A 23,941-nucleotide genomic window follows, 5' to 3' on the forward strand; every position below is an offset into this window, starting at 1 on the left:
ATGTTAAGAGTGTCAATTCCCCACAGTCAGGGAGAAGCAGTAGCAATGTTAAATATTAGTTTACCTCAAGAAGTGTTATCTTCTTCCTACCAGGAAGGACGACTGAATACAAATGGGCCATTGTGGAACAATGACGTTGCCAATTGCTCCTTCCACTGTAGGAATGCTTGTCCCATCAGCTTGGAATCTAGCTGGGGGCAGGGGCACGGTAAAAATCTGTTACCAGAAGAAAGTGAGGTCTCGATGCTGTGTGCACTCTGAAAGGCAAAGATTCCTAGACATAAGCAAGAGATCCCCAAGCTTCTTGACTTGAGTTAGCCCCAATGGATAAAAGCTTGATTGTTATAGAAGCTTCTATAACCCTTTGAATTTAAGATTGTACCTCTTATGTGTTTGTACGCTTACACGAATTAATCTTCTAAATAACTCACTTATTTTCTTAGTTAATACATCTTTAGTTAATTACAGTGTTGGGTACAAGTGTCTGTGCTTTGAGATCTGAATACACCTGATTTGAGGTAAGCGACTGGTCCTTTGGGACTCGGAGTAACGTGAATATTAATGTGATTTTTGGTGCAAAGTGACCATCTAGAACATAGTCCTCTTGGCCATTCCAATCCGTCTGTAACTCCAAGTGTTACAGTGCTTAGGAGTTCATACTTGTTACTGGGTTGGTTAAATCTAATTTTATAACATACAACCAGTTTGGGTTTCTGGCCTGCTTGTTATCAGTCTGGCACTCATGAGCCATTCCAGACAACATGACACCTACCATTGAACAAAATCTAACTAATGACCTTAAAATCATGGAAGAATATTTGTTACATCTGAGGCTAAAACCAAACCCCACTAAGACTGTTGTGTTAGCATTTCATCTAAACAATCAAAAGGCTAGAGCAGAATTGCACATGGACATCTGTGGCCCACAGATAAGATATGATCCCACCCCCAAAATATCTTGGTGTGACATTAGACTGAGACCTTGTATAAGTCTCATCCAGAAATTGGCAGAACTATGTAGGGAACCAATGGAAAAACTCCGTTAACTTCTTCACTGGGCCACGTCTCCTGTACCATACATTACTTCTCACCCATCCAAATGGATAACTCCTACATATCACTTGCTGATTCACAATTTAACACCACCATGCAAATCATTATGGGCACAGTAAAATCAATTCCAAAACCGCGGCTTCCCATACTGACACATATCCACCCTCCCCAAATTCATCATAACATGTGAATACTTTAGGAGTCCTTCGCATTCAAGGGAACAAGGATCCTCCAATACATGAAGACCTAAACAACATATCAAGAGTCTGACTCAAATCTAGAAAACCTTTTCTGGCTTGCAGTGCAAGGGTTTGAAGTCTTGGGGTTTTCCCCTGAAAATCAATGGCAAGCAAGGAGGAAGAATGCTGAACAAAAACCTCATAAAGGACCTAACCAAAGAACCCAGCAGCTTTTCACTTCCACAGAAAATATGGTCCACTTTGAAATGCATCTGCACATGACATGGAAGATGTGCTGATCCAGTGACTGCTGGACTTTGTGGCTACCAATGACATGGTGATTGCTGCCGACTCTTCCATCACCCAAAGATTCACAAGCAAACATGTTGCAGCCCAGATGGTTCACTAGGACTGCTGTTGATCATGTCATTGTCAGCAGTCATTGGCGATCATGGTCCTAGATGCAAAGGTTCACAAATACTGAACTTGACACTGACCATCGGCTTCTGCTGACAAAAGTGCACCTCTGACTTTGAAGATAGCCAGGTAATGGGCTGAAATTGTCTGAGTCAACTAAAAGCTCACAGTACGACCAAGTTAATGGGCAGTTTTCTGTTTTGAACTGCTATCAAAGCATTAGAGACTAAAGTCTCACTCCCTTTGTCATCTGATGAGGGAGTCATGAGAGCTGATCATTGTGAGTTCAATGCTAAGATGCAGCCCTTCAAAAATCACCCATGGATCAGTGAGGAGATGCTCACGGCAGTCAGAACTAAGAAAAAAAGCAAGGATACAATTTGAGTCTTCAGACGTGTTCATTGAGGAGCAAAACCAAAGACTGAATGGGTGTGACTTTGGAACAAGAATGGAAAGGAATCCTGGAAGTTGATTCAGTCAGCCAGTTTAAAGTAGGCTGCTGCCGAGCATTATCTCCGCACCTTCTGTTTAACTTTGCAGTATTTGTGGGGGAAGGTGGCACCAGCTTGTCCAGCAAAGAACTGGGATAGCAGCATCAGCCAGAGTCTGCAGAATCAGTTGCATCAATTGGAAGATAATTTCAAGCTGCTCCTCAACTGTCCAACTGTTCACCCTCTGCCATACGAAGAGGGGCAGGAAGTGCCAGTAGAGCCACCTTCCTTCAGTTAAGAAGAGATCTGGATCGTAGTCCATAAGCTGAAGTTTGGGGAGGCAACAGGGGTTTGTAAACATCAGCCTTGAGTTGCTGAAGACAGGTGAGAGTTTTGTTCTACCATGGCTGCAAAGGCTTTTTCTGGACCGTCTGGCACATCGATATCATCCCTGATGGCTAGAAGAATGGCATTATTCTGCCTTTGTTCGAAAAGGGCAATAAGGCCAAATATTATGCTTTTGTTGGTGCTGGGGAGAGTCTTCGCTTCTGCGTTAACATCTCAAATCAATGATGTAGTTTGTGGCAAAGGCTGGGATACTCATGTGGTGGTGTCATAAACAGATAGCTAAGGGTTAATGTCTCTTTCACCTGAAGCACCTGACCAGAGGACCAATCAGGAAACCGGATTTTTTCAACTTTGGGTGGAGGGAAGTTAGTGTCTGAGTCTTTGTCTGTCTGCCTGCTTTCTCTGAGCTTTGGAGAAGCAGTTTCTACTTTCTAGTCTTCTGTTTCTAAGTGTAAGGACAAAGAGATCAGATAGTAAGTTATATGGTTTCTTTTCTTTGGTATTTGCATGAATATAAGTGCTGGAGTGCTTTGATTTGTATTCTTTTTGAATAAGGCTGTTTATTCAATATTCTTTTAAGCAATTGACCCTGTATTGTATCATCTTAATACAGAGAGACCATTTGTATGTATTTTTCTTTCTTTTTTTTATATAAAGCTTTCTTTTAAGACCTGTTGGAGTTTTTCTTTACTTCAGGGAAATTGAGTCTGTACTCACCAGGGAATTGGTGGGAGGAAGAAATCGGGGAGATCTGTGTGTTGGATTTGCTAGCCTGATTTTGCATTCCCTCTGGGGGAATAGGAAAGTACTATTTGTTTCCAGGATTGGGAACTGAGAGGGGGAGTCACTCTGTGTAGTTTCACAGAGCTTGTGTCTGTGTATCTCTCCAGGAGCACCTGGAGGGGGGAAGGGAAAAAGGATTATTTCCCTTTGTTGTGAGACTCAAGGGATTTGGGTCTTGGGGTCCCCAGGGAAGGTTTTTTCAGAGGGACCAGAGTGCCCCAAAACACTCTAATTTTTTGGGTGGTGGCAGCAGGTACCAGGTCCAAGCTGGTAACTAAGCTTGGAGGTTTTCATGCTAACCCCCATATTTTGGATGCTAAGGTCCAAATCTGGGACTAAGGTTATGACATGAGTGGCAGTGGTTGGGATATAGACAGAATCCAGAAGCCAGTAGGAATATTATATTTTTCTCTTCTCTGCTAAGGGCTTTTTAGCAGAGAGAAACAGTTTGGTTTTAAAAGGGAACCAAAGAGAATTTTTTTTTCTGCTCTCTCTGGCAGTTTGTGGCTTGCATGTTCAGCGAGAAGCCATTAAGAGACTGTTAAGGGTCTTTTGTCACACAATAGCCCTCCCATTAGGAGGCAAGTACCAGCACTATATGCATGCAAATAAAGTGGTTTTTCTGGTTTCCTTTCATTGAACATTAGCTAGAGAGAGAGAGGGAAAAAAGCATTGTTGCTAGGCAGACTTCAGGAGGCAACAGAGAGCCTGCAGTTCAGAAGATAAACACCGGAGGGCACCCCAACACAAGAAAACAGGAATCATGACTTCTAAGGCAAAAATTGAGGCCGAGGAGCAATTCAAAGAAGCTGAACACAGGCGACAGATGGAGATGAAAGAAAAGGAAGAAAGCATCAAACTGGCAGCCTTCCAAAGAGAACAGGCAGCCCAAGAGGCAGCACACAAAAGAAAACTAAAAGAAGAAGAGGTGGCCTACCGAAGAAAACAAGCAGAAGAAGAGGCGGCCCACCGCCGAGACATGGAAAAACACCAAAAAGAAATGGAAAAACACCAAAAAGAGAATGAAAAGAAGGAAAAACAGAGAAAACATGAACTGGACTTGGCAAAAGCTGGGCTGCATGTGCCAGCCAACCCTAACAACCCGGCGCCAATTATTGCTCCACAGCACAGGAAATTTCCCACCTACAAGGCAGGTGATGACACCGAGGCCTTCTTGGAAAATTTTGAAAGAGCCTGTCTTGGGTACAACATCCCCGAAGACCAGTACATGGTAGAATTGAGGTCACAGCTCAGTGGACCTTTAGCAGAGGTGGCAGCTGAAATGCCTAAGCAGCAAATGAATGACTATAAACTTTTTCAAACCAAGGCCAGATACAGAATGGGGATAACCCCAGATCATGCCCGTCGGCGCTTCAGAACCCAAAAGTGGAAACCAGAGGTGTCATTTCCCAAACACGCCTACTACATTGCAAAAAACTATGAGGCCTGGATAACAGGAAACAACGTTCAAACCTTGGAAGAACTGCACCTCCTCATACAAATGGAGCAGTTCTTGGATGGTGTTCCTGAAGACATCACACGGTACATACAAGATGGAAATCCCAAAGATATCGCTGAGGCGGGGGAGATTGGAGCCAAATGGATGGAACTGGCAGAAAGCAAGAAAGCTACTGTCAAGGGGAACGATTACCCCAGGGGGCACACAGACCATAAACCCTACAACCGAGGACAGCCAAAAACCCCACACACCACCCAAGTAAAGCCACAGACACCCTACCCTTCCACCTCACCAGTCTCCAGTAACTCACCTCGGCCCAGTGACCCATCAGATGGAAGATGCTTTAAGTGTAATGAACTGGGACATATCAAGGCCAACTGTCCCAAGAACACCATGCGAGTGCAATTCATTACACCACCATCACACCAAAGATCCCCAGGCCCGGATGCCTCTCAAATACCCTTGGAGCGAAGGGAAAATTTGAGAGTGGGCGGAAAGAAGGTTACTGCGTGGAGAGACACGGGGGCACAAGTGTCAGCTATCCACCAATCCTTCGTTGACCCCAAATTCATCAACCCAAAGGCCAAAGTTACAATTTACCCCTTCATGTTACAAGCTGTAGACTTGCCTACAGCTCAACTGCCTGTCCAGTACAAAGGCTGGTCAGGAATGTGGACTTTTGCAGTCTATGACAATTATCCTATCCCCATGCTACTGGGGGAAGACTTGGCCAACCAGGTGAGGCGGGCCAAGAGAGTGGGAATGGTTACCCGTAGCCAAACCAGGCAAGCTTCCAGACCCATTCCTGTTCCTGAGCCGTCCACAGAGGCCCCGTCTGTGTTACCAGAGACCCAGACAGAGGTAGTGGATCCAGATTCCATGCCAACCACTGAAACAGCCACAGCATCTCCAGTCCCAGGCCCGGAACTGGAACAGCAACCAGCACCAGCAAGTGCAACCACATCTTCAAACTCAACGCCAGAGGGCGCCAGCGAGCCAGAACTAGTAAAAGCAACAGACAGCCATACCCAAAAGGCTCAGCCAGAGCCTGAAATACCCTCAGGTGCACCAGCGGAGAGCGGTTCACCAGCAACGGAAACAACCCCATCACCTACATCGCTTCCAGAGGGACCAAGCCCAAGTCCACAGTCTGAGGAAGAACTGGTGACCCCAGCCTCAAGGGAACAGTTCCAGACTGAGCAGGAAGCAGATGACAGCCTTCAGAAAGCTTGGGCGGCGGCACGGAACACCCCACCGCCTCTCAGCTCTTCTAATCGATCACGGTTTGTTATAGACCAAGGACTTTTATACAAGGAAATTCTTTCTGGTGGACACCGGGAAGAATGGCAGCCGCAAGAACAGTTGGTGGTTCCAACTAAGTACCGGGGGAAGCTCTTAAGCTTAGCCCATGATCATCCCAGTGGCCATGCTGGGGTGAACAGAACTAAGGACCGGTTGGGGAAGTCCTTCCACTGGGAGGGGATGGGCAAGGACGTTGCCAAGTATGTCCGGTCTTGTGAGGTATGCCAAAGAGTGGGAAAGCCTCAAGACCAGGTCAAGGCCCCTCTCCAGCCACTCCCCATAATTGAGGTCCCATTTCAGCGAGTAGCTGTGGATATTCTGGGCCCTTTCCCAAAAAAGACGCCCAGAGGAAAGCAGTACGTACTGACTTTAGTGGACTTTGCTACCCGATGGCCAGAAGCAGTCGCTCTAGGCAACACCAGGGCTAACACTGTGTGCCTAGCCCTAACAGACATCTTTGCCAGGGTAGGTTGGCCCTCTGACATCCTTACAGATTCAGGGTCTAATTTCCTGGCAGGGACCATGGAAAAACTGTGGGAAACTCATGGGGTGAATCACTTGGTTGCCACCCCGTACCACCATCAAACCAATGGCCTGGTGGAAAGGTTCAATGGAACTTTGGGGGCCATGATACGAAAATTCATCAACGAATTCTCCAATAATTGGGACCTAGTGTTGCAGCAGTTGCTGTTTGCCTACAGGGCTGTACCACATCCCAGTTTAGGGTTTTCACCATTTGAACTTGTGTATGGTCACGAGGTTAAGGGGCCATTACAGTTGGTGAAGCAGCAATGGGAGGGGTTTACGCCTTCTCCAGGAACTAACATTCTGGACTTTTGGGACGTGCCCAGTTCATCTCTACAATAGACTTAACCAAGGGGTACTGGCAAGTACCGCTAGATGAACCTGCCAAGGAGAGGTCAGCATTCGTCACCCATGCGGGGGTGTATGAATTCAATGTCCTTCCTTTCGGCCTTCGAAATGCACCCGCCACCTTCCAGAGGCTGGTAGATGGTCTACTAGCTGGACTGGGAGAATTTGCAGTTGCCTACCTCGATGATGTGGCCATTTTTTCAGACTCCTGGCCCGAACACCTACTACACCTGGAAAAGGTCTTTGAGTGCATCAGGCAGGCAGGACTAACTGTTAAGGCCAAAAAGTGTCAAATAGGCCAAAACAGAGTGACTTACCTGGGGCACCAGGTGGGTCGAGGAACCATAAACCCCCTACAGGCCAAGGTGGATGCTATCCAAAAGTGGCCTGTCCCACGGTCCAAAAAGCAGGTCCAATCCTTCTTAGGCTTGGCCGGATACTACAGGCGATTTGTACCACACTACAGCCAAATCGCTGCCCCACTGACCGACCTGACCAAAAAGACCCAGCCAAATGCAGTTAAGTGGACTGATGAGTGTCAAAAGGCCTTTACCCAACTTAAGGCAACGCTCATGTCTGACCCTGTGCTCAGGGCCCCGGACTTTGACAAGCCATTCCTAGTAACCACAGATGCATCTGAGCGTGGTATAGGAGCAGTGCTCATGCAGGAAGCAACAGATCACAACTTCCATCCTGTCGTGTTTCTCAGCAAGAAACTGTCTTAGAGGGAAAGTCACTGGTCAGTCAGTGAAAAGGAATGCTATGCCATTGTGTACGCCCTGGAAAAGCTACGCCCATATGTTTGGGGACGGCGGTTCCAACTACAAACTAACCATGCTGCACTAAAGTGGCTTCATACTGCCAAGGGGAACAACAAGAAACTTCTTCGTTGGAGTTTAGCTCTCCAAGATTTTGATTTTGAAATTCAACACATCACAGGAGCTTCTAATAAAGTTGCTGATGCACTCTCCCGTGAGAGTTTCCCAGAATTCAGTAGTTAAAAAGTGTTCTTAAAATGTACAAGTCTGTTAGTTATATACTTAGTAGTATATGTAAAGGTGCATGTGTTGTATTAATCTGTTTATTTTAAAGTTCTAGAAGGAAATCGCCGCCAGTGAGCTTCCCCACTGTCTGCAATTTGGGGGGCGTGTCATAAACAGATAGCTAAGGGTTAATGTCTCTTTCACCTGAAGCACCTGACCAGAGGACCAATCAGGAAACCGGATTTTTTCAACTTTGGGTGGAGGGAAGTTAGTGTCTGAGTCTTTGTCTGTCTGCCTGCTTTCTCTGAGCTTTGGAGAAGCAGTTTCTACTTTCTAGTCTTCTGTTTCTAAGTGTAAGGACAAAGAGATCAGATAGTAAGTTATATGGTTTCTTTTCTTTGGTATTTGCATGAATATAAGTGCTGGAGTGCTTTGATTTGTATTCTTTTTGAATAAGGCTGTTTATTCAATATTCTTTTAAGCAATTGACCCTGTATTGTATCATCTTAATACAGAGAGACCATTTGTATGTATTTTTCTTTCTTTTTTTTATATAAAGCTTTCTTTTAAGACCTGTTGGAGTTTTTCTTTACTTCAGGGAAATTGAGTCTGTACTCACCAGGGAATTGGTGGGAGGAAGAAATCGGGGAGATCTGTGTGTTGGATTTGCTAGCCTGATTTTGCATTCCCTCTGGGGGAATAGGAAAGTACTATTTGTTTCCAGGATTGGGAACTGAGAGGGGGAGTCACTCTGTGTAGTTTCACAGAGCTTGTGTCTGTGTATCTCTCCAGGAGCACCTGGAGGGGGGAAGGGAAAAAGGATTATTTCCCTTTGTTGTGAGACTCAAGGGATTTGGGTCTTGGGGTCCCCAGGGAAGGTTTTTTCAGAGGGACCAGAGTGCCCCAAAACACTCTAATTTTTTGGGTGGTGGCAGCAGGTACCAGGTCCAAGCTGGTAACTAAGCTTGGAGGTTTTCATGCTAACCCCCATATTTTGGACGCTAAGGTCCAAATCTGGGACTAAGGTTATGACAGGTGGTTAATCTGGTTGTTCCACTGTCAACCAGATCTCAACCTGGGGACAGCTTTTTGTGAAGGTGGCTGAATTTAATAAGCCACAAGCATAAGTTTTTATAAATTTCCTTCAGGCCTTTGATTCAGTGCATCAAGCAGGTTTTTGAGAGCTGATGAGGCAACTCAGCATCCCTGAGAAAATAGTGTCATAGAAAGAAGAGCTCTCTAGAGCAGTGATTTTCACCCTGTGATCTGTGGACCCCTGGGGGCCAGCAGACTAAGATTTCCAAAGGGATCCACATCTCCTTTTGAAAATTTGTAGGAGTCTGTGAATGAAAAAAGAATGAAAACCAGTGTTTGTAGAGGAATGGAAAGATGTGCCTGAGTCAATGGAAGATATACAGCATGGTTTCCTAGCACCACGGGAGTTCAGAAATGCTCCATTCATTCTATCACCATCATTGTTCAATATCAGCATTAATTGGTTGATGGATAACTTCAGGAGGCAGATGTCAGTGGCACTAAGTGGAATGTCATTCTGTTTTGAGATCTTCATAATGTCAATATTGTCTTGTTGTCTCTGTCTGGTGAATCACTGCAGCTAATGGAGTATTTGCTTGGGCAAGAAGCAGCATGCATTGGACTGGTTATTAATCCAAATAAAACTAAGTCCCTAGCCATTGCCATCAAGCAACCTCCAGCTTGGTATTTAACCTGCCCAGATTTGATGTCAAGCAGGTGGTGATGGTCCCATGTGGGCAGCGTACAAACAGTGCTGGTGGATGTTTAAAAGATTAGGTTGTGATGAAGGGCTAGCCAGGCCAAACATGTGGTGCAACCCTGTGCACCAGGTCACAATGCTACTCGCTCAATTTTCAACCAGCTGCACTTCCACTGTGATAGAGGGGCAGCTGGACTTAACTTGAGTGGTCCTGCACCCCAGTGCACCAGGTTGAAACATCTGGAGCAGTGTGTCTGGCCGAGACCCATGGGACAGGAGATGTCGCTGCTGGGTGAGTGAGACGCAGGCTTGCTCTCTAAATTCCTTTTCCTTTCTGCCCATCCCTCCACCCGTCCCCTGTCTTTCCTCAGTGGTAATTTTTTAGCAGCGTAGGGGGCCTCAGTTTCAGATTTTGTCTTGGGGAACCCTCAAAAAACTCTGTGTGGCCCTGGTGAACCCCTCTTTAATTACTATTAAATTAAATACAATTATTTCAACTAGTTATGCACCACCTTATAGCAATTTCATCTAAACTGCATTTCTCCAGTTTTTGTATCAGAATGTCATGTTGAACTGTGTCAAAAATCAAGATATAGCATAACTACTGCTAGCTCCCTCCACTAACCCTGTCAAAGAATGAAATTAGGTTGGTTTGGCCTGAAGAATTAGCAATTTAAATGGAATGGGTGATGGCACTTGCCCCCAAGGTCACACAGCAGTTTGGTGGTAGAGCTGGGAAGAGGACTTGGTTCTTCTCACTCCTAGTCTAGGGTTTTGTCTACCAAAAGTACACTTGCATAGCATTCACTATTCCTTTTATTCACTTTAGGGGAACATTCTTACAAGCAAAATTGTTAGCAAGGTAATATTCATGAAAAATGAGATGGTCTCATATTTTTCCGTGAGCTCATATTGGAGGGCATTAGTGGAGGAAGTGTTTGCACAGCTGTCTTGAAAGCTCTTTGCAGGGAGGGGAGGAGTGCAGAAGTGTTAAGAATAAATAAATACATTTCAGTGGCATAAGCAGTTTTGAGGTAAAGATGGAAAGGTTACTGTTCCACTACTACTAGGACACACATCTTCTAATCTGGCAGGACTAGAAGGCCAAGAAGGCACCTGGTCATCTGTCTGTGTACATGGAATATGGCCAAAAGAATGGTCAAGACCCTTAATGTTAGAACTGCAGTCAGCAGAAAATGGAGATGGGTACACTCAAATGCTCTTAGCACATGTATGAAGTACTTCTGTATATAAGATAAGAGTGTTTGTCAGCACAGTATGGTAGGAGCTGTGGTGTTCTCAGAACTCCAAGTCAGGGGCATGGCACTAACATGGTTAATCAGAAGTGTATGTGAGTGCACTTTTTGCAGATCATAGGTCTGACACAAACACAGTCAAATAAGTCAAATAAAGATCTGTCTGCCTCACCCTTCATCAGAATTATGCACATACAAACAATTACTTTGTGAATGTGACAAGAAAATTAAATTTAAATGTTTGTAAACAGAAATAAGTCTTGCTTTCAGTGGTTTGTGTGTCTGCCTCAACCAAGGAGAAACCCAGGTTTTTAAAATCTGGGATTTGCATATACAGTCAGAATAATAGTACTCTTACTGAAAAGAGGAAAGGAAAAAGTTTTAAATTTTCCGAAAATTCCATAGACCTGCTTCCATAGGTGCTGGAACTAGAGGTGCTGCTGCAGTCTCTGGCTTGAAGTGGTTTCCATTATATACAGGGTTTACTGTTTGATTCAATGGCTCTCAGCACCCCCACTATACAAATTGTTCCAGCGCCAGTCTGTTGTCTCCTGGTAATGCACCCATTTCGTAAGAATAATCAAAGCCCCAGTGATTTTTTTCAAGCCCTTCTCCTGTTTGTTAAATTTCAGTTAGTCAGCCAGAGAGCAAAAATACTATGTCTTAGGTAACCAATCACATTTTCTGAACACCTCATACTCAAGGTGAACAATAAGATAACAACCCATAAGCTGAAGTACATTCACATGCAATAATTCTGAGTAATGACCAGATTTGTACAACTTCAAATCTATTCATGGATAACTCACAGATGGAAACAAGGGATAAATCTATCATATAAATCAGTTGCTACCTCTACTCAGTGTCCTTGTCATTGGCTACATTCCATCTAAATGAATAAAATGACCTCTCTTCCATTGTGTATTTTCCCATTGTTTTACTATACTAATGTGAAAGGATGTGTATTTTAATCTCATCTACTTCAGGATCTCATAAAGCTATGGATTCTTAGCCAAAATCTGACATTCTCTCAACTGGTTACTCTCTCTTTCTAACGGTTGAACTCACCCATGTTCTCACTTATTTTAAAGTAAGCAGCCAATTACATTTACCTGAAATATATTAAAATAAGTAGGATTTGGTGTTAGGTGAATGAGTAGATGCTGTCATTTTTTCTACAGATGATGAAGCTTAGCCATTACTGAGGTATATAAATAATTAGTAACACTTTATAAATTCCTTCTTTTATATATAAAAAGCAGAAGAGCTCTGATTTAAACTGGGCCAGAATGAAAAGAATCTGAACTCATCCAAAGGTCACGTTCCTAAATCTGAATTCAAATGTGTCAAGATTTGTATATAGTCTCACTAAGTCTTTGCTGGCTGACTGGGATGAATAGCTGTGTACGTTATTTATGGCAAACTTTTACCTGATTAAACTGCCTTGGTTTTGAGTTTTATTTCACTCCTGACACTCCGACTAATTTCATTGTTGTACATTAACCTCCTGGCAACCTGTAGAACAAGTTTTCAGAGAAGTTGGGTTATTGAAAAATAGTGTGGTCTGAAGCAGAATTTGAGAAGGCAGGAAGTGCTGAGCAAAGCTGATATAAATTTTTTGACTGAAAATCTTTTTTATCATTGGAAAATGTGGCTTTGCTAAATTACATTTTTTCCTTGGTAAAATGTTCCCCCCACACCCACTGGGGAATTCAAAACTTCCACTTAAAATGTGGTTTTGAAATCTCAAAATGTTGTTTTGACTGAAGAGGTAAAAAAACCCAAAGCAATCATTTCAATATTTCCATGTAAAAATTGTTGAAAGCCTTTCATTGTGTGAAAATTTTAGACTTTTTAAACTTTAATCCTGGTTTAGGATGGAAACAAACATCAAAATATCAGAATTTCCCATGAGACAGAAATTCCATTTCTTGATCAGCTGTAGTCCTAAATTCTAAACTCTGCTCTAACTCTGATTCACTGTGTGACCTTGGGCAAATCACTTCACCTTAGTTTCCTCATCTGTAGAAGGAGGAAAATGTTTATCCTCACGGGGTGTAATTATGATTAATTAGTGTTTGAATATATAGAAGTGCTATTTTAAAACTCTATGGTTTTGTTTGGTAACTGTGTGTAGGTAAATGTTTGGGGTTGACTTTTGGGTTGAGAGATTAGATTCCATAGTCATTCAATCATTTGCCACTCTCCTACCAAACAATTGCATTGATTTGAATTAGGGTAACTGTCCATTAGCAACCTGACTGGTGCCACCAACTTATTTCATGTTGGCAACCAAATATCCATCAGGTACTACTGTTATCTTTGAATCCTTCCATTCCAGACATCTTTGGCCATATAAATTACCTTAAAGAGAGAGGCATTATATCACAATTTCCAGGGATGACTGATTGCACTGGGGCTAGTACAACTGGAATCTTGAATATTCCCAACCCTTCATGCCCTCTCAACCTTTCTTCTGAATTTCATAAGAATGATTTATCATAGTTCAGATAACTCAGCTTCAGGCTTCTATTTTCCCAATGTCTTCTACTGTATCCACACCTCCTACCCACTGCCATTCCTGATTGTGGCTACTAGACAATTTAGTTCCTTCCTCTTTCCTCTTGTGCCAAGCAGTGGTATGTTCAAAGTATTACCTTTTTTAAATTGGGTGGTAAGAAAATGGACCATTGACTCCTGAGTGCCTGGCCCTTTTGGTCTGACTTCTGCTGTATGCCTTCTGAAATTAGGAGTGACTATGCACCTTGGATACAACCCTGGCCACATTGGAGTCCATGACAAAACTCTCATTGATTTTAGTGGGCCAAGATTTTACTCATTATGTTTTGCATACTGTCTTCACAGGCAGCTGCTTAGGGGTCAGTTCTATAATAAATTCCTTCCTCCTTTGTTTTTAGTATCTTGTTTTGAATTTGAATCTACTCATCAGGGGTTTGTTACTGCTTAATTAGTCCATACATTTCAACTGAATCTACTTTAACAATATGCTAAACCAGTCGATAGTGGCTCCATTACCATCACTACAGTTCAAGGTCACAATATTTCCATATTTTTTTTAGTGTTTTATAATTTGGGCCACAAAACCTTGCTTCAGGTTGAGTCTTTGCAAAACATGATATCAATTCCAGAAGTGATTTTTTCCAAACATTTAAAAGACAAAAAGTTCTGTTTGAGCTAATTTAAAATCACAAGAGAGAGTCAATAATATGTGTCATCTTATATTTTTCTCTATTTTAATTTAATAAAAGAGATACAAGAATTACCAACTGTACACATCCTAATTGAACAAGCACATGCTTATGTTTGCTATAACCTTTGTCCTCCCCCCGCAGCCCGTCTCTTCCTATTTGCCATTTTGCTCATTGAGAACTGTGTTCAGCTGCTCATTAAACTTTAGGTTGTGATCTTGCATACATGTGCGTGTGGTATAATGTTACCCACATGAGTAGTCCCACTTAAATCAATGGGGCTGATTACATGAATGATAATATGCAAATAGATAAGAATTTTCAGTCCTGGAACCAAGGGCTAAAACTTATGCACTATTAAGTAATCTGAGGTGAATGGGAGACTATTCATAAATGTACAGTAGATCAACTGTGCAAGTCTCTGCAGGATCTGGGCCTTACATTGTAAGTTCTTTGGGTCAGGGACCATTTCATCCTATACCATCTGTGAATTATCTGACACAGTGGTTCTCCCTCTGGGGCTACGCAGAGGTCTTCTGGGAGGAGGGAGGGGAGAATGTCAACTCATCTACATAAGGCTACATAAAAAGCGCTAGCGAAGTCAATACAAACTAAAATTTCATACAGTGACTTGTTTATGCTGCCATATATATACTATACGCTGAAATGTAACTACAACATTTATATTCCAATTGATTTATAATTATATGATAAATAGAGAAAGTAAGCAATTTCTCAGTAACAGTGTGCTGTGACACGTTCATATTTTTATATCTGATTTTGTAAGCAAGTAGTTTTTAAGTGAAGTGAAACTTGGGGTACTCAAAACAAATCAGATTCCTGAAAGAGGTGCAGTAGTCTGAGAGCCACTGACTTATCCCACTTTAGTAGTACCCAAATAAAAGACTTTCTGCATTATATAATTCATAAATGAGTTTTAAAACCACACAGGCTTGCAAGAAAATATTCCGCTCTTGCTTTTTAAAAATAAATTTACAATATTTGACTTTGTATTTGGATCTTGAGTGATGAAATATTTTGAGCAAAAATGTTGGTAGGAAAGTTAGGACATTAATTTACTATCTATGCTTGATGTCCATAATGACCCAGTAGACCAGAACATCTTCAGAATAGCTGTCACAATATATCAAGTCAATGATCTGTGAAATATAAATTCTCTCTGGAAATTGTATGGGCTATTAAGTAAATAATACCTGTTTTATAAACTCAATATAGAATTTATTTTTATTAAAAAGATGAAACCGATATGGATAAAATGAGTCTCAAACTCTGACTGAAACTTAAACTTATTTGAGCACTGACAACGTGATTACATTTCCCCTCCCCCCAATGCCTGGTTTCAAATATGACCTGAAGCTGAATGCCAGAACCCCTTAAAACAATTTGTTTTCATATAATTTTTTGGCCAATTTTTAGACTAAAGGAATCTGGATAAGTTAAAATAGACTCCAGCTGAGCATCTAACAAATTTGATCAAACCAGCACAAAGCTCCAAAACGTTTTAGGTTCACTTCTTGCCAATAGCACCAACTTGTTTTTAGGTGCAACTGAAGATGTTGGGTTTTGGTGTATTCTATGACCCCTATTACAGTAGCATAGGAGAGCCTCACAAGTTTAAATGTAGTTATCCTCAGAACATCTGGGAGGTAGGCCGATAATGTTTTCCCCATTTTACAGATGGGGAAACTGAGAGAGAGACTAAGTGACTTGCCTGAGGTCACACAGGCTGCCTTCCCTGTTTAAAAGAGGTGGGAACATGATCTGGTATCAGAAAAACAGGAATGGGAGTGGAGATATCAATTCCTAATGCTCATACAGGTTTGCTACATTATCAGTAAGATGGGGATAGTGTCTTCCTCATAGAGGTGTTGAAATTCTCAACTTATTAGTGAATATAAAAGTTTTTAGAGCTCTTCCAATGGAGGTACCTTAGAGATGCCAAATGTTAATATTCTTGAGTTTATAATCATGCCCAGAAATATGCCATAGATTATGGAACAACTCCTTAGCTGGTGTAAATTGATTTAGCTCCCATAAAATTGATGAATCTATACCAGCTGATGACCTGGCTTTGTGTGTATTACAAAATGTCAGTAATATAAGGCCAGATCTATAGCTGGCCCAGGTGCAGGTTTACAAAGGGGTAGCAGATTGAGACACCAATGGCAGTGCCTGTACATTTTCATGCCAGATCACTCCAGGAAATATTGTGACTCCCAATTGCTAGTAATAGCAGCCACAGCCTGCACTTCAACATTGGTACACAAATGTGCTGGACCTTGTGCTTTTTAGGAGCCAAATGTTTAGCGGGGCAGAAAGAGAGGAGGAGGTGAGTGTGTATTTGTAGTGTGTTAAAATACTTTATAATACATTGGCATGGAGCTGGGGATAAAAGTGCATAGTTTACTATTATTAGGCTAGCCTTCTAGATAAGTAGTTCCTTTTCACACCATATAAACATTTTGTCCTGCAGCCAACTCTTTTTGCAGCCTTTTTGTGAATATATCAGGTGGCACCACCACTTTGAAAAATAAATCACCATGTCCTCCCATCCACAATGGGTAATTACCATCATGTAGCTTGGATTCTATTTAGAACATGACTGATTACAGCCAAAATTGTATAGTATGACTCATCAGTTGATAGTTAGATCTCCCCAATACAGTACGTAAGTCATGTCATGTCATAATCTACAGTGATAAAGGAAAGAATTACTGATTTCATACTTTCAGAAAATGCGCTAGCTACAGTTTTCTAATATATTCATAATGAGATTGATAGTTTTTTGTAGTTTTTTTTGTATTGATGTGCATTCTTACAAATTTTACTCACATGTGGATTCCTGCCATCTTTAATTGTTTTCCTCATTTCAGCTTCAGTGTATTGTCTCTTTTTACACACACACACACACACACACACACACACACACACACACACACACACACACACACACACACACACACACACACACCCAATAAACAAAGATTTAAAAAGGTAAATATACCTTGTTAGTTCCCGAGGTTTCTTTAAATGATGTATGAAGACAAAATGCCTTGCAACAGGAGATCTGCCAAGTGGCGGAAGTGATGCCAAGTACTGTACCAAGAAGTTTAGAGGAAAAACTACTGTAGATACTGAGTCAAAGCTACTTGGTAAACATTAGTGATGAGCTCACCTCTGGATTTTGCCTTAAATCATTATTAACATCAGTGGGAGATGTTTGCATTTTTCAGTGGAAGCAGAATAGGACACTATGGCCAACATTTATATACATGGTTAAGTTTACTACCAGGAGTAGTTCCACAGATTTCACTGAACCCCCCTAAATTTTTAAGGATGTTTAAAATCTGGACGTAGGCCGGGATCCAAATTTTTCAAATGACTTCATCTCTGCTTTAAAAAAAGTGATAAGGAGGGGAGGGCGGGCAGGTTACTAAATGATTTTTCTGTACTTGTGTTGCATCATTTACAAAAAGTGCAAACACGTGAATATTTAAGGACCTCATCAATTTTACACTGTCTGTATAGTGAATGTAAATTATTCATCTATTCACTCAAGTACAAAGAGATGCATATTTCATCATGACACAATAATTTCAACTTTACCCTGGCTTCATTTCTATAGCGCTATACAGAGTAGAAATGTTACACGTATGCATGAGTCTCTGCAAGGTGGTGGCCTTTGTGTATGACCACATAAGTTACCTTCTGTTTCTGTTTGTAGGTTAGAAAGAACAAAAGTGTCCTTCTATAGCTGACAACTAGCAAAATCTCCCTACAGTTTAAGCAGAAAAGATGTGGTTTTGGAGGCATAAGGCCAGTAGGAAAAACTATGATTATAAGTAAACTTCAGATATAACACAAAATCCACATAAAACACATTTAAATGATGTATGTACACATTAGTAATACTTTAATCAGTCTCAATTGCCAATCTAGGTTCATAATTTCACCATAAATCAATAACATTTATACTTTTTTGATTTAAATAACATTCAATATTATTCTCTAGAAAAACTCATAATTCCATCAGTTGAAACATTTAATAACTGATATTTCCCACCTAAATATAATTCTTAACAGAAAATATTTAGATACTGAATTTGGGATAACAATATTTATTAACAATCAACTGGTCAGAGTTAAGCTGGGTGTGTAATGAAGGGATATTAATTTCTTTGTACTCAATGTGAATAAAAATGAATAATTTATATTTTCTATGAGGGCAGAGTAAAATTTCTGATATTCTTTAAGTAGTTACTTATTTGCTTTTAAGTGCTTTGGTTTTATAAATGATATAACGACCTAACTGATATGTGCTGGAATGTAGATTCATAGATTCTAGGACTGGCAGGGACCTCGAGAGGTCATCGAGTCCAGTCCCTTGCCCTAATGGCAGGACCACATAGTGTCTAGACCATCCCAGATGGACATTTATCTAACCTACTCTTAAATATCTCCAGAGATGGAGATTCCACAACCTCCCTAGGCAGTTTATTCCAGTGTTTAACCACCCTGACAGTTAGGAACTTTTTCCTAATGTCCAACCTAAACCTCCCTTGCTGCAGTTTAAGCCCATTGCTTCTTGTTCTATCATTGGAGGCTGAGATGAACAAGTTATCTCCCACCTCCTTATGGCACCCTTTTAGATACCTGAAAACTGCTATCATGTCCCCTCTCAGTCTTCTCTTTTCCAAACTAAACAAACCCAATTCTTTCAGCCTTCCTTCATAGGTCATATTCTCTAGTCCTTTAATCATTCTTGTTGCTCCTCTCTGGACCCTCTCCAATTTCTCCACATCTTTCTTGAAATGCGGTGCCCTGAACTGGACACAATACTCCAGCTGAGGCCTGACCAGCCCAGAGTAGAGCTGAAGAATGACTTCTCGTGTCTTGTTCACAACACATCTGTTAACGCATCCCAGAATCACGTTTGCTTTTTTTGCAACAGCATCACACTGTTGACTCTTATTCAGCTTGTGATCCACTATAACCTCTAGATCGCTTTCTGCCATACTCGTTCCTAGACAGTCTCTTCCCATTCTGTATGTGTGAAACTGATTGTTCAAACCAGGGCCAGCATTAGGCCGATTCGACCAATTCCAGGGAATCGGGCCCCGCGCCTAAGAGGGCCCCGCGCCTTAGGCACCTTTTTAATTTTTTTTTAACTTACCCCGGTCCCCGGCTGCGGTCTGCTCCGAGGTCTTCCATGGTCCCGCTCCTTTGAGCGAAGTGCCGGCGGGAGCGCGGCGCGGCCCCGCTCTCCCAGCTAGAGCTCCAACCGGGACAGCACGGTTGCAGGGCTTGCCGCGCTCTGGACGGGGCTCCAGCCGGGGCGGCGGGGCTTGCCGCGCTCCGGCCGGGGCTCCAGCCGGGAGAGCACGGCAGCGGGGCTTGCCACGCTCTGGCCGGGGCTCCAGCCGGGGCTCCAGCTGGGAGAGCGGGGCGGCGGGGTTTGCCGCGCTCCGGCCAGGGCTCCAGCCGGGAGAGCGGGGCGGCGGGGCTTGCCGCGCTCCGGCCGGGGCTCCAGCCGGGAGAGCGGGGCGGCGGGGCTTTCCGCGCTCTGGCCGGGGCTCCAGCCGGGAGAGCGGGGCGGTGGGGCTTGCCGCGCTCCGGCCGGGGTGCGGCAAGCCTGGTGGCTCCGGCTGGAGCTCTGGGCCCTTTAAATAGTCCCCAGAGCCCTGGGGCAGTGAGGGGCTCCGGGGGCTATTTAAAGGGCCCAGGGCTCCAGCTGCCTTTGCCACCCCTGTCCTTTAAATAGCCGCCAGAGCCCCGCCTCCCCCATGCATTCCCCAGCGCTCCCCTGGCTATTTAAAAGGTCCGGGGTGGGGTAGAAGGGGGTTTGGGGGCTACTTAAAGGGCTGGGGTTCCAGCTGCCTCTGCTGTACCCCCTGACCTGCCCACACCAGTCCGGCCCTCCCTGTCTGCAGCCAGCTCTGCATCCCGTGCCCACAGCCAGCCCCTGCCAAACCCCCTGTCCTGTCTCCAGCCAACCCCTGCCACACACCCCTGCAGCCCTGCCCAAAGCCAGCCAGCCCCACACACACTGCTACCTGCACACCCTGCCCAGCTCGCACCCTCTGCCCTGTCTCCAGTCAACCCCTGCTGCACCCCACTGCCTGAAGCCAGCCAGTTCCGCACTCCACTGTCTCTAGACCTGCAAACCCCTGCTGCACCCCCCTGTGGCCCTGTCTGAAGCCAGCCCGCCCCACACCCCCTGTCTCTAACCAGCCCCACACCCCTTGCCCTGCCTGCAGCCAGACCCTACCTCCAGTCAGCCCCTGCCCTGCCTCCAGCCAGCCCCATGTCCACTGCTGCCCTGCAGTTTCCAGGGCAGTAACTCTGCACACCTGCTTCAATGAGGGGGGCAGGGAGCAGCAGGGACCAACACCTGTGCACACCCCCAGGGAGTGGCAGGGACCCACACATGTGAAATGGCGGTCTTTAATAGCCAATCAACAGCATATATGATGCAATGTATATAATATATAATTTTATTATTCATATAGTTATGGAAAGTAAATAATACATGAAAGAAATGAAAGGCTTTTTTTTTCCACTTTTTTTTTAAAGTCATCCCTGCCAGGGCCCCGCCGAAAATGTTCGAATTGGGCCCCGCACTTCCTAAAGCCGGCCCTGGTTCAAACATCCAGATTTCAAACATCCTAAGAGTTTTAGGATAATCAAACCTGGAAACTTGGTTTGGATCTAGTGAACTAGTTATTGGTCACACACTTAAGTAACTGAAAGGTAAAATGTATTCCACATCTGTGGGCTAGTTACTTTTCATATCTAGTGCCTGTTCTGGTGTTTTAAGGTTATTTTTTGTAGGGTTCACCCTACTTGCTTAATGCTTCACAATTGCTACTAGTAGCTTTTTTATTCTACCAGTTATCCAAGGTCAAAGAGTATCATTTTGGGTATCATTTTAAGCTTTGTGTTTCCTGTGCTTTTAAAAGAAATGAAACCTTAAGAAGGAGTTTGTTGACTTGTGAGGTAGCAGGTCAGTCTCTGGTAAGCAGGCAGCTAACTATCCCTATCGCTTGAGAGAAAGCCAAGTAGAAAACATATACTCTGTCTGTTCTTTCCTCCAGCTGGCTCTAGTGATTTCATTTTCTTTTTTTTTTTAACCACCTCTCAACTTGAAAGAGAAGGAGCCCAGGAATTAAACTGGATAGTTGCAGAACTCCCTATGGCTGCACATTGGTCCACAGGTATGAAAAAGTGTGAGCATATGTCCTTACACTAGCAGTGAAAAAACTATCCTCAAAATGGCTTAGTCCTTTTAAATCCCCTTTTTTTCCCTTTGTTGTTGTTGTTGTTTTGTTTTGTTTTGCTTTTCATTTGATGTGTGGGATACAAGCCACTCTGGGGAAGGTTATGATATCCTTCCCTAGATAAGTCTTTGTGAGCCAGGCTAGGAAAATGAGGGTTCTTCTTCAAGTGGTTGTTCATGTCCATTCAAAGTAGGTCTACGCGCGCCACGTGCACGCCAGCCAGAAGATTTTCCCTTAGCAGTGTCCGTAGGGTTGGCCCGGGCACCCCCTGGAGTGGCACCACCACTGCGCCCTATAAAGGGGCCTGCCGACCCTCCACCTCCTCAGTTCCTTCTTACCACCAGTGATGGCTAGCTGGAACTTCTCTTGCGTAGCAAGTTGGCAGTATCCTATCCTTACTATTTAGTCCGTGTATTCAGTCATATTATAGTTAGTTAGAACTTTGTATATAGTTTTTCGTAGTGGGGGGTCCCCTGCCCCAGAGTCTTCGTTGCTCGCTGGGGCATGCCCGGGTCCCCCGGGTTCAAACTCTGCAAGGACTGTGGGAAATGCATGCCCAAGAGTGACCTGCACTCTGCGTGTTTGAGGTGCCTTGGAGAGAGTCACCAAAAGGACCAGTGCTCTATCTGTAGAGGCTTCCGCCCATGAACTCTTAAGGACAGAGCTCAAAGACTTAGAGTCCTCCTGATGGAGGCAGCCCTGCGACCACCCTCGGACCCAAAACCAGCCGAGGCGGGGCCCAGCACGTTGTCCTCAGTGCAGAGTGCCCCGGCACCGACATCAGACTTAGGGCCCCAGCCCAAGTCGTCGAAAACCCGGCACCGAACGGAGTCAGGTCATAAGAAGTTGGCCTCAGTGCGGCACCGCTCACCTTTGCCGGTGCCCTCCAAGAGAGAGAAGCCAGTGAGGGATTGGTCACCCCACCAGGAACCGAGGCTGACGCCGTCCGCGGTGTAAGCGGACAGGCTGGGCTACAGCCCTCCGCGGTTCCGTCGACTCCCGCACTGCAGAGAGGGCAGTCGAGTCAGGACTAGCCTAACTCCCCGGACCTCAGCGGGGACATACGCCCCCTGTCAACACCGGAGGCGTTCAAGGCGGCCTCAGACCTAATGGCCTCCCCGCATCGTAGGGATTTGCCTACTGTGGTCCATCCACCAGTATAATCTAGAGGCAAGCCGGCCATGCTGTCACCTCCCTCCCTGCACCGCGCTGTGAAGGCGGCACTGGACCAGAGGAGAGGCTCCCTGCTGCCTCCGCACTGCTCTCCTTCTGCACCGGGCGCTGCTCCCCCCAGGTCCTCATACTCAGAGACCTCAGGCTTCAGCCGGTAGCGGAGCAGGAGATCGGTTTCGGGGATGAGCCACCAACATTACCCACAGTGGCAGCAACAGTGGCAGCCGCCCTCGCAGTGGCCATTTTGGACTCCCTGGGCCTACCACGAGTTGGTAGGCCAGGCGTTTGGCCCTCAGTCACGGTCGACTTCGGTGTCCTCGACGTCGGTGGCCCCGGCGCAGCTGCCTCCCCCACCGACACTGTCGCCGGGCCAGGGGGTGCCATTGTCAAGTTCAGCACCCCCTAACCAGGCAGCAACACCGGCAGCAGCTCCAGTTCGGGCTCCGCCGGCACCGCATGATACACCAAGTCACTCACTGGCAAAACCGGTACCAGCCGCGGTGCCGCATCTGGACTCGGAACAGGCACCACAACCTCAATACCATGTGCCACAGGACCCCGAGGGGCCGCATGCACCGGTGGAAGGTCGGCTCCAGTAATCTCATCATCCTCCCCGGATGAGGCAGTCTCGGGCGAGGCTGCAGCACCGGCCCTAGAGTACACTTGAATCCTCCAACAATTGCTTCGGTGAGCAGCTCAAAGCCTCGCAATCCAAGCGGAGGAGATTGAGGTGGACGCGGACCCTGTAGTGGTGATAAAGATTATAGCAGATACGTCCCGCACCCTATGGCAAACACCAGCCTCATTGGCCCCTGCTGCCAAGAGGATGGAGCGGCACTATTTCGTCCCCTTTAAAGGGCACGAACATCTGTACACCTCCCCCTACACCTGTACACCCACCCTCCCCCGACTCCCTGGTAGTAGACGTGGCTAACCAGCGGGAGCGTCAAGGGTTTCAGGGCTCGACACCGAAGAGCAGGGACACAAAAAGATTTGAGCTCTTTGGTAGAAAGGTCTACTCCACGAGGGGTCTCCAACTCCGCATTACCAATCAACAGAGTAATAGTAAGCCGATATGGCCACAACATCTGTTCGGCCATGTTGAAGTTTGTGGAGCTCCTTCCCCAGGACTCGAGATCAGAGTTTTCAGCCCTAGTGGAGGAGGGCAAACTGATCTCTCGAGCCTCCCTCCAGGCCGCCTTAGATGTGGTGGACTCAACCTCATGCACCCTGGCCATGGGCCTGGTCATGCGGTGGGGAGCCTGGCTCCAGGTCTCGAGCCTGCCCTATGAGGTCCAGCAGACGATTCAAGATCTCCCCTTCGAAGGGCAGTTGCTGTTTTCGGAGAAAACGGACAAACATCTCCATAGCTTAAAGGACTTGAGGTCCATGCTTTGCTTGCTGGGCTTGTATACTCCTGTGACCCAGTGCAGACAATTTAG

Source organism: Gopherus flavomarginatus, chromosome 1 (genome assembly GCF_025201925.1).
Source record: "Gopherus flavomarginatus isolate rGopFla2 chromosome 1, rGopFla2.mat.asm, whole genome shotgun sequence".
In the NCBI taxonomy this organism is placed as follows: Eukaryota; Metazoa; Chordata; order Testudines; family Testudinidae; genus Gopherus; species Gopherus flavomarginatus.